Raw genomic sequence first — 17605 nt, 5'->3', positions numbered from 1 at the left:
TATATCAGAAACATATCCTTGGTCCTCCTAAGGTATTTCAATATACTTTTGACAGCAATCCAATGACTATTTCCTGGGTTATTCTGGTATCTACTTGTCAGGCTAAGAGCGCATGACACATTCGGTCTAGTGCATATCATTGCATACATGATAGACCCAATGGCAGACGCATATGGGATTTTCTTCATCCTCTCCTGTTCATCTTTCGTGGTGGGGCACTGAGACGAACTGAGAAGTGTTCCCTTTTGAATAGGTACCAAACCTTTCTTAGAGTTCTCCATCTTGAACCTTTTCAAGATTTTTTCAATGTATGCACTTTGATTTAAACCTATCAGTTTCTTGGATCTATCCCTGTAGATCCCAATCCCCAAAACGTATTGTGCTTCTCCAAGATCCTTAATGGAGAAGCATTTGCTTAACCAAGTTTTAACACCTTGCATTGCCGGAATATCATTTCCAAATAACAATATATCATCCACATATAGTACAAGGAACATGATAGTGCTCCCACTAGCTTTCTTGTATACACAAGCTTCATCACCATTTTTAATGAAGCCAAATTTCTTGGCCTCCTCATTAAAATGATGATTCCACATTCTAGATGCTTGTTTCAATCCGTAGATTGACTTCTTTAACTTGCATACCTTTTTAGGATATTTCGGATCAACAAAACCCTCAGGCTGAACCATATAGACATCTTCCTCAAGATGTCCATTTAGGAAAGCGGTCTTGACATCCATTTGCCATATTTCATAATCATAATGAGCAGCAATGGCAAGTAATATCCTAATAGACTTTAGCATCGCCACAGGCGAAAAAGTTTCATCATAGTCAACCCCTTGAGTTTGAGTGAAACCTTTTGCTACAAGTCTAGCTTTATATGTATCCAAGTTTCCATGTATGTCGGTTTTCATTTTGAAAAGCCATTTACAATCAACTAGCCTTGAGCCAGTAGGTTGTGTAACAAGTTCCCAAACTTGGTTGTCATACATGGATTGCATCTCAGCGTTCATGGCTTCCTGCCATTTATCTTTATCAATCCTTGATAAAGCATATTGGTAGTTTATTGGTTCATCCAAATCAACCACATAGCAACCATCCATGAGAAACCCATATCTCTCAGGAGGATTACTAATCCTACCAGATCTGCGAACGTCTTGTGTATTTTGATCATCCATCTGATCACTCTCAACATTTTCATGTTGAGTGCTAGTGTCAGCCATTTGTGTATCATCTACTTGATCTTGAACCTCTTCAAGATCTATCTTCCTTTCACTATTTCTTTCCATTAGGAACTTAGTTTCAAGGAATTCAGCCTTTCGAGCAACAAATACATTTTGCTCGGTTGGATCATAGAAATAGTATCCAATATCATCCTTGGGATATCCTATGAAGATACACTTCGTGGATCGAGCATTCAACTTATTAGGGACGTAACGCTTAGGATAAGCTTCACATCCCCATACTTTCAAGTATGAAAGAGAAGGAGGTTTTCCAAACCACATCTCATGAGGAGTTCGTTCCACTTTCTTGGTTGGGGCCATATTTAAAATACGAGCCGCGGGGCTTAGACAATAACCCCAAAATGATAGAGGTAACGAGCTTCTTACCATCATAGATCGAACCATATCCATTAGGGTTCGGTTCCTCCTTTCGGACACACCATTAAGTTGTGGTGTCCCGGGTGGAGTAAGTTGCGAGATAATCCCACAACTTCTAAGATGATCTTGGAAAGCATCGCTTAGGTATTCACCTCCTCTATCGGTACGAAGTACCTTGATTGTCTTATTGAGTTGATTTTGTACTTCGCTTTGATATTCTTTGAATGCTTCAAAAGTTTCGTCCTTATGTCTTAACAAGTAGACATATCCAAAACGACTGAAGTCATCAATGAAAGTAACGAAGTATCTTTCACCATTCCTAGCTATGGGCTTAAAGGGTCCACATACATCCGAATGTATTAATCCCAATAAGTCTTTAGCCCTTTCATTGGTCCCTTGGAAAGGTGCTTTTGTCATTTTGCCTTGTAAACAAGATTCACATACATCAAATGAGTCTAGTTCATTTGATTTCAAAAGTCCATTCTTTTGAAGTGTACGCATTCGGTTCTTGTTTATATGGCCAAGGCGACAATGCCATAAATAGGAATCACTCAAATCCCTTTTGAGTTTCTTGGTGCTTGTATGGTATATAGAGCTCGATGATGCGTCATCATGAACCAATTCATAAATTCCATTTGAAGGCGAAGACTTGAAATAGAATACATTGTCTTTAGAAACATGAATATCATCATCAATAAAATTAACAACGTAACCACATTGTTTTAAGCGAGAAATAGAAATAATGTTTCTACACAAATCCGGAGCATACAAAACATTTTCTAAAATAAGTTCCAATCCGCTTGGAAGCTTCAAAATAAAATCTCCTTGAGCTTTAACATGCACCTTTGCACCATTGCCCATATAGAGACTTGATGTTCCCGCCTTATGATCACTTCTTTTGAACCCCTGCAAAGATTTGCAAATATGAGTTCCACATCCCGTGTCTAATACCCATGTATTAGAAGAAGTAATACTAAGCTCTATATATACCATATATATATTACCTGAGGTTTGCCCTGCATCCCTCTTGTCCTTCAACTCCTTAAGATAGACCGGACAGTTTCGTTTCCAATGACCCATCTCACCGCAACCGAAACATGGGTCTTCTTTGGGGTTTGCCTTCTCGGCTACCTTTTGCTTCTTAGTCTTGTTTTTGGTTGGGGTAACCATCCTCCCTTTTCCCTTGCCTTGATTGGCGGGTCCTTTCCTCTTAGCCGCCTTTGGCTTAGAGGTGTTATTACCTTTGGACCCACCATCATTGATCATTAGCACGGGTGAAGCCCTCTTACCCATGCTAGTTTCGGCCGTCCTTAACATGCCATGAAGTTCACCAATGGTCTTATCCATCCCATTCATATTGTAATTAATTACAAATTGGTCAAACCTCTTTGACAGGGAGTTTAGGATAAGATCAGTGGCTAGCTCATTAGATATGTTGAGATTAAGACGGTTTGCGCGATCAATAAGGCTTTTCATTTTGAGGACATAAGAGGATACGGATTGGGTGTCATCCATACGACATGCGTGTAACGCTCGAACCGTTTCGAAGCGCTCGACACGTGCTTGTTGAAGGAACATCTCCTTCAATTGCGTAATCATGTCATATGCACTATGATGTTCGAAATCCTTTTGGAGTTCGGGTATCATAGTCCCAAGCATTAGGCAAGCGACTTGCACCGAATCGGCGCAATACTTATCCCAATAAGCCATGCCTTCCGTATCATCCTCGTCGGGTTGATCGGGAATGGGGTCTTCCAACACATACGCCTTATCCTCAAGTTTGAGGACAATTCTAAGATTGCGGAACCAATCCGTATGGTTGAGTTTATCTTTCTCGAGGAGAGACCTTAATGATAGGTTGTTTAGGTTAAGTGGTGCATTTTGCATGTTGTTGTTATTTGCGGCCATCTAAAAAATTAAAAAAGTTCATTTAAGTATCGATTTTAAATTTAATAAATAATACCCTTTTATATATAATTGTTTTATTAAATATTAGAATCTAACGGTAAATCAAATTTCGGTTAGGTGACCTTTATCCCGTTATTTGATTTAGCTAGGTAGTCATTTATATGACAATTGCAATCCCTTTGCAACTTCTAAATTATGGGATCATGCAATCCTTTTGCATGGCATATTTATCCCATCAACGCCTATTTGTTCCTCATGCTTCGGTGACCCTAAGTTCATGATTCCCAAATCAAGTCGTCCTACTTGTGTAAACATGTAAAATTAACATACAAGTGGTTAGGTGACCTTTATCCCACAAGCATGCGAATTTTACCTTAACCATACTAGTTAGCTCATAACGGTTAGGTGACCTTTATCCCATTATGAGTTCCCTACTATGTTTAAGTGTCCCACAAAAGGATGGCGTTAAACTTGTTTACCTTGTCGATTAAGGGATTTTATGTTTTCGTTAATTCTAGTTTAAGAAAACATTTATGCCATACACCAACATGCATTTAGTGTATGGTTCATTTGAAATCCATTTTCAAGTCTTGTAATTTGCCAATTACTTGATATAAACCATTTTATATATATGTGATCCTTTTCTTGTTCTTAATAACCATTTATTTAGGTCTTTAGTTGCTTTTAATTTAACCAATTAAATTGTCGTCTTGCATGTTATTAATACGTCTAATTTAACCAATTAAATTGTCGTTTTGCTTGTTGTTATCATGTGATTAATTGTATCAACCAAACATACAATACAATAAACAAACAACCACACATGCAAAACAAGTATGTTCACAATCTAGCCATTTTGGTGGACATTTGTTTAGCCGAAAACAAATGTCACCGGGTTAAGGGGTAATAATACAAAGTAGGAGATTACAATCTCCCACTTAACCTTGCATCCATATGCTCCTTGTGTTCTTCAAGTCTTCATCATCTTGTATCTTCATTTTTACAAAATATGTATCCTAATACATTTTATCTAGAAAATGAAAATACAACCTAATCTATTTTACATACCAAATATAAAATAAATTACATAGCCTTATGAATGAATTATTACATGCCAAATGAATAATATTACAAGCCATATGAATGAATAATATTACAAACCATATGAATCATACAATTCATTCAAACATTCAACCAAACACAAGGTTAAGGCATAGATTGTGAACTTCAACATGCAACCAAGTATGACCAAATTAGAGAGTCCAAAACCCACTTTTGAAGCCCTCTTGAATTCAGCCATTTCCTAATACCCACCCAAACCCATTTGTTTTTGCAATCTACATTCATGCATGTTAGTAGATTGCAAATATAGTGGGTTTTAAACAACAATTCGAAGCATATTTCAACAACTTCGGCTCTAGATACCATTGTTGGAATTTAACAAGTTCATATATCTTAAAACCTTTTAAGAATCATTATAAACGGAAGCGTGTAATTATCAATTTTAACTTGTTAATCTTTAAACCATTTAAAGCCAAATCCCATCAAGGATCAAGTTGTGAAAATATATGCTTACAATTAACAAGAAAAGAAGTGATTCAATACCTCCTCAAAACCAAGTTTGAGGGCTGTTTTGAAGGCCTTAGATGATGATGAAGATGATAGAACAATACACCAAACCACCCTTGAGTTGGTTAAACCTTTATCACCTTGAAACCTAGCTTGAAACCCACTTTTCTGCCCTTGAGAAAACCGAACAGCAGCAGCAGTATTTGAGCTGAAATGTGTGATGAAAATGATGATTTAAAAGCTTCTAACTTGAAGCCTCAAGTGTAGTATACCCCAAGCTTTGATCACCAACACACCCTTTGTATTTAGTTAGGATTTAGAACACTTGAATGTGATCAAATAGCAAGCAAAGGAACCTCCTTTTTCTCCAAAACAGTTCGGCAAAAGGGGGCTGCAGAACCAGAATTTTGAAGTCACTTTTATGTGTGTTATCCTCTCACTCTTGAGTCAAGGCCTTGGTTAATACATGAGCATGCACCTTGGCACTTGTGTGTTATTAAAAGTAAACATAAACAAGGCATGCTTGTGAGTCTTGGAGTCACAAATTCTGCACTATATATATTATATAACAATGTATTTATACATATATATAAACTAGATATATATATAAAACATGTATATATATTTTTATGTTACTTTTATATTTTATAAACCCTTTTATAAAATATAACACAATATAATCATTTAAACTTATAAACAATTATATATAAATTATCCAAATAATTCATCTCAAGTGATAACATTTTGAAAAACTGATTTTCTAAAATCCAAGTGTCACGTATTTATTTAATGATCCATTCATTAAGATTAAATACGATTAAGGTGTCGGCAAGCTTGTTATTGGGTATGACCCGACTTGGATCATAACATATTAGCCACATTAATTCAATATGACTCTTGGGCATACGAAAAACCTTCAGTATGAAAGCTGATATTGTTAAATATGTAGGAGAATGTTTGACGTGTTCTAAGGTCAAAGCTGAACATCCGAAACCATCAGGTCTACTACAACAACCTGAAATCCCGGAATGGAAATGGGAAAACATTACCATGGATTTCATTACTAAATTGCCAAGGACTGCAAGTGGTTATGATACTATTTGGGTAATAGTTGATCGTCTCACCAAGTCAGCACACTTCCTACCAATGAGAGAAGATGAAAAAATGGAGAAGTTGGCGCGATTGTATTTGAAGGAGGTTGTCTCCAGACATGGAATACCCGTCTCTATTATCTCTGATAGGGATGGTAGATTTGTTTCAAGGTTCTGGCAGACGTTGCAACAAGCATTGGGGACTCGTCTAGACATGAGTACTGCATATCATCCACAAACTGATGTGCAGAGCGAAAGAAAGATACAAACGCTTGAAGACATGCTACGAGCATGTGTTATTGATTTCGAAAACAGTTGGGATCGGCACCTACCGTTAGCAAAATTTTTCTACAATAACAATTATCATTCTAGTATTGAGATGACGCCGTTTGAGGCACTTTATGGTAGAAAGTGCAGGTCTCCGATTTGTTGGAATGAAGTGGGGGATAGACAGATTACGGGTCCGAAAGATAATACAAGAAACTACCGAAAAAATAATCCAAATTCAACAACGATTGAAAACCGCCCAGAGTCGACAAAAGAGCTACGCGGATAGTAAAAGAAAAGATATAGAGTTTGAAATTGGAGAAATGATCATGCTTAAGGTTTCACCTTGGAAAGGAGTAGTTCGATTTGGTAAACGGGGGAAACTAAATCCAAGGTACATTGGACCATTCAAGATTATAGATCGTGTCGGACCAGTAGCTTACCAACTGGAGCTACCTCAATAACTCGCGGCTGTACATAACATTTTCCACGTCTCGAATTTGAAGAAATGTTTTGCTAAATAAGATCTCACTATTCTATTGGACGAAATCCAAATCAATGAGAAACTTCAATTCATTGAAGAACCCGTCGAAATAATGGATCGTGAGGTTAAGAGACTTAAGCAAAATAAGATACCGATTGTTAAGGTTCAATGGAATGCTCGTAGAGGACCCGAGTTCACCTGAGAGCGTGAAGATCAGATAAAGAAGAAATACTCGCATCTATTTCCAGATGATTCGTCAACACCTTCAACATCTTAAAATTTCGGGACGAAATTTATTTAACGGGTAGGTACTATAGTGACTCGAACTTTTCCATGTTTATATATATTAATTGAGATTGATATTTACATGACTAAATGTTTCCAACGTGTTAAGAAATCATACTTGTTAAGACTTGATTAAATGAAATAAGTTTCATATAGACAATTGATCACCCAAGTTGACCGGCAATTCACGAACGTTACAAAATTGTGAAACTACATGTTGTGGTATATATAGACATATATATAGGGTTGACATGAGATTATGATAAGTAAGTATCTCACTAAGTATATTAACAATGTGTGATATACATAAGAAATGAGATTACTAAGTTAAGAAACTCGAAATGATATATATAACGATTATCGTTATGATAACGTCTACTAAATACATATGTATCATATTAAGATATTGATACACTATATTTAACATGATAAAATGATATTTAAATATATCATTAAGTGTGTTAACAATGAACTACATATGTAAAAACAAGACTACTAACTCAAGAATTACAAAACGAGACTTATATGTAACGATTATCGTTGTAACGATATTTTAATGTATGTATCATATTAAGAGATATTCATACATCATAATATCATGATAATATAATAATTTAACATCTCATTTGATATAATAAACATTAGGTTAACAACATTAATTGAGATCGTTAACTTAAAGGTTTCAAAACAACACTTACATGTAACGACTAACGAAGACTTAACGAATCCATTAGAATGTATATACATATTGTGTTTTGATATGTATTCTTACACTTTTGAAAGACTTCAAGACAAATATCAAAGTACTTCTACTTAACAAAAATGCTTACAATTACATCCTCGTTCAGTTTCATAAACAATTCTACTCGTATGCGCCCGTATTCGTACTCGTACAAAACACAGCTTTTAGATGTATGTACTATTGGTATATATACTCCAATGATCAGCTCTTAGTAGCCCATGTGAGTCATCTAACACATGTGGGAACCATCATTTGGAAACTAGTATGAAATATCTCATAAAATTACAAAAATATTAGTAATCATTCATGACTTATTTACATGAAAACAAAATTACATATCCTTTATATCTAATCCATATACCAACGACCAAAAATACCTACAAACACTTTAATTCTTCAATTTTCTTCATCTAATTGATCTCACTCAAGTTCCATCTTCAAGTTCTAAGTGTTTTTCATAAATTCCGTAAGTATAGTTTCATAAAAATCAAGAATACTTCCAAGTTTGCAAGTCTACTTCCAAGCTTTCTAATCCATTCCAAGTAATCATCTAAGATCAAGGAACCTTTGTTATTTACAGTAAGTTATCTTTCTAATTCAAGGTAATATTCATATTCAAACTTTGATTCAATTTCTACAACTATAACAATCTTATTTCGAGTGAAAATCTTACTTGAACTGTTTTCGCGTCATGATTCTGCTTCAAGAACTTTCAAGCCATCCAAGGATCCTTTGAAGCTAGATCCATTTTTCTCATTTCTAGTAGTTTTATCCAGAAAACTTGAGATAGTATGATGTTCATAACATCATTCGATTCATACATATAAAGCTATCTTATTCGAAGGTTTAAACTTGTAATCACTAGAACATAGTTTAGTTAATTCTAAACTTGTTCGCAAACCAAAGCTAATCCTTCTAACTTGACTTTTAAAATCAACTAAACACATGTTATATATCTATATGATATGCTAACTTAATGATTTAAAACCTGGAAAAACGATGAACACCATAAAATCGGATATACGCCGTCGTAGTGAAACAGGGGCTGTTTTGGTTTAGATAATTAAAAACTATGATAAACTTTGATTTAAAAGTTGTTCTTTTGGAAAAATGATTTTTCATATGAACATGAAACTATATCCAAAAATCTTGGTTAAACTCAAAGTGAAAGTATGTTTTTCAAAATGGTCATCAAGATGTCGTTCTTTCGACGGAAATGACTACCTCTTTAGTAATTGACATGTAACTTAAATTTTTGACTATAAACCTATACTTTTTATGTTTGGATTCTTAAATTAGAGTTCAATATGAAACCATAGCAATTTGATTCACTCAAAACGGATTTAAAATGAAGAAGTTATGGGTAAAACAAGATTGGATATTTTTAATCTTTTTAGCTACGGGAAATGTTTAACAAATCTATACAAATCATATCCTAGCTAACTTATATTGTATTATACATGTATTCTAATATATTATGTAATCTTGGGATACCATAAACACGTATGCAAATGTTTTGACATATCATATCGACCCATGTATATATATTATTTGGAACAACCATAGACACTCTATATGCAGTAATGTTGGAGTTAGCTATACAGGGTTGAGGTTGATTCCAAAAATATATATACTTTGAGTTGTGATCTAGCCTGAGACGTGTATACACTGGGTCGTGGATTGATTCAAGACAATATATCGATTTATTTTTGTACATCTAACTGTGGACAACTAGTTGTAGGTTACTAACGAGGACAGCTGACTTAATACACTCAAATATTTAAAACATAATAAAAATGGTTATAATTATATTTTGATCATACTTTGATATATATGTATATATTTGTATAGGTTCGTAAATTGATCCATGGCCAAGTCTTATTTTCGAGAAAGGAAATATCTGTGAAAGTGAGTTATAGTTTCACTTTTAAAATCTAATATTTTTGGGATGAGAATACATGCAGGTTTTATAAATGATTTACAAAGTAGACACAAGTACGTGAAACTACATTCTATGGTTAAATTATCGAAATCGAATATGCCCCCTTTTTATTAAGTCTGGTAATCTAAGAATTAGGGAACAGACACCCTAATAGATGCGAATCCTAAAAATAGATCTATTGGGCCTAACAAACCCCATCTAAAGTACCAGATGCTTTAGTACTTCGAAATTTATATCATATCCGAAGGGTGTCCCGGAATGATGGGGATATTCTTATATATGCATCTTGTTAATGTCGGTTACCAGGTGTTCACCATATGAATGATTTTTATCTCTATGTATGGGATGTGTATTGAAATATGAAATCTTGTGGTCTATTGTTACGATTTGATATATATAGGTTAAACCTATAACTCACCAACATTTTTGTTGACGTTTAAAGCATGTTTATTCTCAGGTGAATACTAAGAGCTTCCGCTGTTGCATACTAAAATAAGGACAAGATTTGGAGTCCATGTTTGTATGATATTGTGTAAAAAATGCATTCAAGAAACATATGTCGATGTAATATATTTCTATTGTAAACCATTATGTAATGGTCGTGTGTAAACAGTATATTTTAGATTATCATTATTTGATAATCTACGTAATGTTTTTAAAACCTTTATTGATAAAATAAAGGTTATGGTTGTTTTAAAAATGAATGCAGTCTTTAAAAAACATCTCATATAGAGGTCAAAACCTCGTAACGAAATCAATTAATATGGAATGTTTATAATCAATATGAACGGGACATTTCAGATTTGAAGAAAATCATTGGTACCAAGTGGGTGTTCAAGCATTCTATGACTTGGATATTTATTATACATTGTTTTGTCATGAAGTCAGCTAAAGTTTTCTGAGAGTGGAGAGCAGGTTGGTGTAATGGGAAGATTATATTAGAGTCCGAGCTATTATGTTATTCTTATGCCCATCTAGAGTAAGGATACCTTAGACTGGTTCTAGTAGCATCGGGACTTCTAGGAATCGATAAACTTTGAAGAGTGAGGGTGAGATCTTGTAACCTGGTTTCTAGCACTTTTACCGTTTGAGTGAAGATGTCATCTTTCTTAGCAGCTTCGTTGCTCCAATCTTCCTGTTGTGTAGATATCATTTCTAAGAGATTCCATGCTTCATCTACTGTTCGTGACATGAAATTTCCTTGCGAGGTGATGTCTAGGAGATACTTATCATCCTTGGTCAAACCATTATACATTATGTCTGCCTGACTTAATGAATGATTCGGACATCTTCTAAGTATCATCTTTAGTCTATTCTAAGCTAGACACAATGACTCATTTTCTTTTTGGGAAAAGTTTATGATGTCATATCTTAAACAGGTTTGCAGGAAAGGTAGATAAAATTTGTTTAAAAACTTTGTGGCTAATTCTTCCCATGGATGTATTGAATTGGGTTTAAGCTCATCAATGTAGCGACCCGACAAAATTGTCATTGACGGCGTCGTCTACTTAGGTACCGTTACGTGGTCATAAGTCTTTAAAATGATGTTTGACCAAAATATGTCGCATTCAATTCAAATATAAAGATGTTTCAAGTTTACAAAAGTAGTTCAACAACTAGTGACGTTACAACGTTTTAAATACAAATGAAACCTATGCGACACAATTTCTAAGTAAAGTCAAAAGACGCTCCATGTATGCATGTATACTCGACATCCAAGCAAGTATCAAAAAGAGTGCGGAAGCATGTATCACATAGCGTTCAAGGACCTGAGAAAACATATAGAAAACTGTCAACGAAAAACGTTGGTGAAATCATAGGTGTATTAGTAAACGTATGTATTTGAACCACAAGATTTAGTATAAGTTGATTATCCAAATCGTTTGCATTCCAAAGATGTTGTTTGTATCACGAGCACCAAATTATCAAGGCTTAACTGAATGTTACCTCTGAATCCATAGTGTTAGAACATACACTATACCGATAAAATTATATTTCATTTGCTAACGGTAGCGAACCGTCCGAATGAGGGTTCGTCAAACCCGTATGGCCACATAATATAATTACTCGCTTACACCCTACAAGTGTAACTAATGATAATTGAATTGAGGATTTTTGTTCTAACTCGTACGTGGAATGTTTGTTTTCGTACTTGTGTTCAATGTATAAAAGTATAAATCGTTTATGTTTTCTCATCCCAATTATAAGTATAAAAGAGTAAAAGTGGGACTATGATCTCACCTTGATTGCATGAATATAAATGTACTTCACAAAGTAACGTGTGCAAGAACGAATGCTAGTCTTGACCTAAACAAATAGGTTGTATCAATAACGGTAACCACGATTGGTCAAAGTTGTTCAATTAGTCCTATGGCTCGTTACGACTCGATTATAAAGCATGTTAATCAAATTGTCAAGTTTCATGCAAGATACAAGTATAAAAGCATGGTAGAACGATTGCCTAAATATTTGGTTAAGTATGACTAAAAGTCAAACATGGTCAAAGTCAAAGTCAACAAAAAAGTCAACACGTTCGGGTCGGGTCTCGAACAATTTTTCTGAGTTTCATAATCATATATGAGCATGTTAGAACAAGTTACATGTTAATCGGAGGTGCGTAGCATAATTAGAATTAAACGAAAAATGACCACTTTGAGCAGTCTGCTTCAGATGCGCCGCATCTGCAAGTGATGCACCGCATCAGTCAGCAGATGCGCCGCATCCAGAGCAGATGCGCCGCATCCCTATCTGACTTCAGTGAAAAAGCTGAAAATTGACAAGTCTCGAACCAAACTTCAATTTTTCATAACTAACAAACCGCAAACACCTAAAACGCATACCATACATAGTTGGAAATGTAATTTAACAAGGAATACAACTAAACACAATTCATCAACCAAAATCATCATTTACAATAATCAAATCCAAGTTGAAAGCTCATTAAATGATCACCATAAATGCTTTCAAGTTCATAAATGCACTTTGATGATTCGGGAACTAAATGCATACATATGATATTTCGTAGGTAATTACGCATTCAATACAACTAAACACTCACAAACAACATTGTAAAGCATTCAATGCATCAAAAGTTCATTTTAATTCTATCAAACCCTAACTCAAAATCATAAATTTAACAATTATGTTTATGAAGCTTTTCCATGTCAACCTACACACCAAATTGAAGCTAGTGATGCTAGTAACACATTTAATACATGCACTTTTAACATCTAACAACATTTAAGCAACCAAATCTCAAGATCAAACACACCCATTTCAAGTTCATGCTAGTTTACTCAAAACAACAAAATCGAACAAACCAAACACATAATCATGTTATACTTGAGCCATAGACACTAATTAACACTTTTATATGTCAAGAACATCAAGAACATGAAATCTAGAGTTTTTAGAAAGTTACCCAAAAGAGATGAAGTTAGTATCAAAACGTAGAGGATGAAGAGAGGATCACAAATATGTAGTCGGATTTGTTGTGAGCTTCCTAGATTCGATATAGATGATGAATCCTTGTTTGTGTGAGTTGAGAGAAAAAGGGAAGTAAGAAAAGAGAAAGAGATGGTGAATGAAAGAGTGGAGGTGGTGAGGTGGTTGACTAGTCAACCACTAGTCACCTCTTTGGTCAAGTGGCAAAACTAGTCCCTCGAATTCGGATGCGGGTGCGTGAATTAACCAAACAAATTATTTTGAAATACACGAGAGTAAACGGGAGATGTTATAATCCAATAATGAAAATATTAAGAACGTTAGCTGATGGAGGATACGAATCTAGATACGAATGATATTATCAAAATAAAAAGACGGGTGTTAAAATAATTTATCGGAAAAATGTGGGATGTTACATTACCCACACCTTAAAAGAAATTTCGTCCCAAGATTTAGTTGGAAGTAATAGTCGATGTCTCTTCCTCGAGACCTTGCATTGTCAATTCTACGAATAAGTGAAGATACGTCCTTGGGTATTCCCACGAATTTTGACAGTCGGGATTTTACATTGTCTTAAGGTTTGGTTTTACGATCCATAATTTCAACCGGTCCTCCTATGAAGTGGAGTTTGTCATCAATAGTAAGCTCATCTAAAAGAATATCGAGTTCCTGTTCCGCAGGACACTTCTCTAAGTTTGGTATCTAGAAGGTAGGATAAATGGAAACTTAATTGAGTCGGAAGATCTAAATGGTATGTAGCAGTTCCAATACGCCCCAAGATTTTAAAAGGATCAATATCACGGGTTAACCTTTCCCTGTTCTCGAAACAAATTACACCTTTCCAAGATGCGACTTTTCCAATATTACGCGGTCACTCACTTGGAGTTCGAGAGGTTTACGTCTAACATCGGCATAGCCCTTTTGGCGACTACGGGCCGTCTTGAGCCCTTCTCGGACTTGAACGATCTTAACGGTTATTTCTTGAACGAGTTCGAATCCGGTGATTTGCTTGTCACCTACTTCGATCCAATGAAGAGGAGAGCAACATTTGCGGTCATATAAGGTTTCGAAAAGTGCGACGTTAATACACGAGTGGTAACTACTGTTGTAAGAGGGAAATAACTAAAGGTAACAATACAAGTTTGTAACATGTCTTTCCAAGATTTGAATCGTGCGTTTGCTTGGTCCGTCGAGTTGTGGATGATACGCGGTACTCATGTCTAAACGTGTTCCCAAGGCTTCTTGTAAAACTAGAAGTGAAACGAGTATTTCGATCCAAGATAATTGACAATGGTACACCGTGTTGGAATAGAATTCTTTAAGATATGTTGAACAAGTTAGTTAGGGCTCGAAAACGTTTGTTGGAACAAGTTTCTTATCGGCTACTGAAAAATGTTCGTCAGGGCTACTCACCCTCGTGGCGAGTACTAGTAATACATGAAGAGTCTCTCTCCATTGAGAATTTAGATAAATGGTTTCCTTATACAGCAGTACGAGCGAAAAATATAGGAGTGAAATGAGGGTTTAGAATAGGATGAGTTTTCATCTTGATGTTGCCATATCGCGCATCTTGTGGCCAAATGTCGGGACTTAGTGGGAACGAGATAGTACACGTACTTGTATAGTTCGGAGTTGAGTAGTAGTTGGCCATATTTCAGAAACATAAGGACGATAAGTCAAAGAAGAAAAAGGTATAATTGGATTGTTTGGTATCTTAGGTTCTAGTAATATCAGACGGTAATAGTGAAATAACAGAGTTATGTATCGTGGTACGTGGTGATGTGAAGATTGATTGGACCCATAATTAAGTATTCAAATTCTTCGTGCAAAATAACGAATTTCAATTTCCTTGATTTCGAGTCGAGAGAGTATGCCTTTCAGGCGTTCACGTTGAAATATTTCCATAATTGAGTTTCATTTTGTGCTACATGAATTTGACTAGTAAGATTGGTGTGGATAATCACGTTCAAGGTTCGGATACGGAGAGGTCTAATTCTTCCCTTAGTAAGATAACGAGATTAAAGGACGAGCAAAACTGGAAAAGTCGGAAATGAATCTTCGGTAATAACCGGCGAGATCCAAGGTTTTACGAATACAAGTCGGGATCGTGAGGGTTTCCCGATTACGTGTGGCTTCGATTTTCGGCGGAATCTACTTTAATACATGGGCCACTAAAAACATGGTTTAGGAATTGGACTTCGTTTAACTGAAATTTACACTTAGAGAATTTGGCATAGAGTTGCTCTTTTCTCAAGAGTTGGAACGTGAGACGGAGATGTTGTTCGTTTTCTTCTTTACTTGAATTGAATAGGTTAGGACATCACCTATGGATATGATGATGGATTTGTCTAGATAAGTTTACATACGCAATTCATATGATCCATGAATACGGACAAAGCCTCAGTTAGACGGAACGGCGCTAAAAGAAATTCTTATTAATCGTAGCGAGTTTGGAAGGTGGTTTTGGAGAAATCTTCTCCCTTAACCCCCAATTGATGTTAATTGGAAATGGGGGTCAATTTTGGAATACACACGGGATCCTTGGAATTGATCAAGAGGTCTTTGATACGAGGAAAAGGATATCGGTTCTTATCTAGAAATTATTTAGTTCACGAAAATCAATGCACATTCGTAGGGATCCATCTTTCTTCTTAACGAACAAAATCGGAGTGCCCCATGATGAATGGCTAGGTTGGATAAAACCACGGTCAAGTAGTTCTCGGATTTGACTTTGCAATTCTTGCATTTCGGATGGAGCAAGTATATACGGTGCACTTGCTACGGGTGCGGCTCCCGGAATAAGTTCGATTTGGAATTCTACTGGTCGATGAGGTGGACGACCCGGCAATTCGTCGGGAAAAACATCGGAAAATTCACTAACAATTGGTACATCATCGATATACTTCTCATTGGTCTCGACTTTCTTAACGTGGGCTAGGATCAAGAAACAACCTTTACAAAGGTATTTTTCAACTTTAAGGCACGAGACGAGGTTGTGTCCGGTGCAACTCTTATCGCCATAGACAATCAAGGGTTCACCATTCTCGATAGGAATTTGAATTGCTTTGAGATCACAAAGGATGTGAGATTTCATTTTGGCTAATTAATTCATACCAATTATTACATCAAAGCTCCCTAGTTATATAGATATCAAGTCAATTTCAAACTCTTTACCCAATAAGTTTAACGTACACCCCCGTTAATATGTGTCGGCACTTAATAGTTTCCCGTTGGCCACTTTAATGGTGTAAGTAGTATCTAGTGTGAGTGGTGGAGTGCTAAAAGAATGAGTCAAAGTGTTGGATACAAAACTCTTATCGGCACCCGAATCGAATGTAGTGACCCGAACTTTTCCATGTTTATATATATATTAAATGAAATTGTTATTTACATGATTAAGTGTTTCCAACATGTTAAGCAATCAAACTTGTTAAGACTTGATTAATTGAAATAGGTTTCATATAGACAATTGACCACCCAAGTTGACCGGTGATTCACGAACGTTAAAACTTATAAAAACTATACGATGACATATATATGGTTATATATAGTTAACATGATTTTATTATAAGTATGTATCTCATTAGGTATTTTAACAATGAGTTATATACATAAAAATGAGACTATTAATTTAAGAAACTCGAAAACGATATATATAACGATTATCGTTATAACAACGTCTTACTAGGTACATATGAAGCATATTAAGATATTGATACACTTGGTTAATTATGTTAAATGATAAGTAAATATATTATTAAGTGTATTAACAATGAAATACATATGTAAAAATAAGACTACTAACTTAATGATTTCGAAACGAGACATATATGTAACGATTATCGTTGTAACGACATTTAACTGTATATACATCATACTAAGATATATTATATATCATAATATCATGATAATATAACAATTTAACATCTCATTTGTTATAATAAACAATGGGTTAACAACATTCAACAAGATCGTTAACCTAAAGGTTCCAAAACAACATTTACATGTAACGACTAACGATGACTTAACGACTCAGTTAAAATGTATATACATGTAGTGTTTTAATATGTATTCATACACTTTTGAAAGACTTCAAGACACTTATCAAAATACTTCTACTTAACAAAAATGCTTACAATTACATCCTCGTTCAGTTTCATCAACAATTCTACTCGTATGCACCCGTATTCGTACTCGTACAATACACAGCTTTTAGATGTATGTACTATTAGTATATACACTTCAATGATCAGCTCTTAGCAGCCCATGTGT

The sequence above is a fragment of the Rutidosis leptorrhynchoides genome, chromosome 11 (assembly GCF_046630445.1).
Source record: "Rutidosis leptorrhynchoides isolate AG116_Rl617_1_P2 chromosome 11, CSIRO_AGI_Rlap_v1, whole genome shotgun sequence".
NCBI classification, from domain to species: Eukaryota; Viridiplantae; Streptophyta; class Magnoliopsida; order Asterales; family Asteraceae; genus Rutidosis; species Rutidosis leptorrhynchoides.
This window is presented reverse-complemented; position numbering follows the sequence as displayed.